The 374-nt window shown below is 44.1% G+C and overlaps 1 pseudogene; it reads right to left on the reverse strand.

Moving 5' to 3' along the window:
• Nucleotides 1-50: 50 nt before the first annotated feature.
• LOC114579106 lies at nucleotides 51-169 on the reverse strand (annotated as a pseudogene).
• Between the last annotated feature and the right edge of the window lie 205 nt (nucleotides 170-374).

Genomic DNA, 374 nt, shown 5'->3' on the forward strand with positions numbered 1-374 from the left:
CCGTGGCGAAGAGCTAGAAAAAAAAAAAAGAGATGGCTGGTTAAAACAAAAGTATGCAACACGAGGAATTCCCAGGAGGTCACCCTTCCCAGTACTACTCTCGCACAAGCACGCTTAACTATGGAGTTTAAATGGGATCTGGTGCACTAGTGCTTGTATGGCTGCACCTATAGTAATATGGTCTCAAAGTATTCTTTAGTTGACACCGTGGAGAGATGATTTTGATGCATCTTTATTCCAATAGATGATATGGGATCAAAATTCATTTTTTGGTTGTGCATGGCCAGCTGATGGGCCTATGGCCTTCGGCGCTCCAGCTGGCTTGGAAAACGCTTTCCAGAATGGGGTCATATTGCCAAATCAAAATCCTGCAG

This window comes from Dendrobium catenatum, unplaced genomic scaffold (genome assembly GCF_001605985.2).
Source record: "Dendrobium catenatum unplaced genomic scaffold, ASM160598v2 original_scaffold_281730, whole genome shotgun sequence".
Lineage (NCBI taxonomy): Eukaryota > Viridiplantae > Streptophyta > Magnoliopsida > Asparagales > Orchidaceae > Dendrobium > Dendrobium catenatum.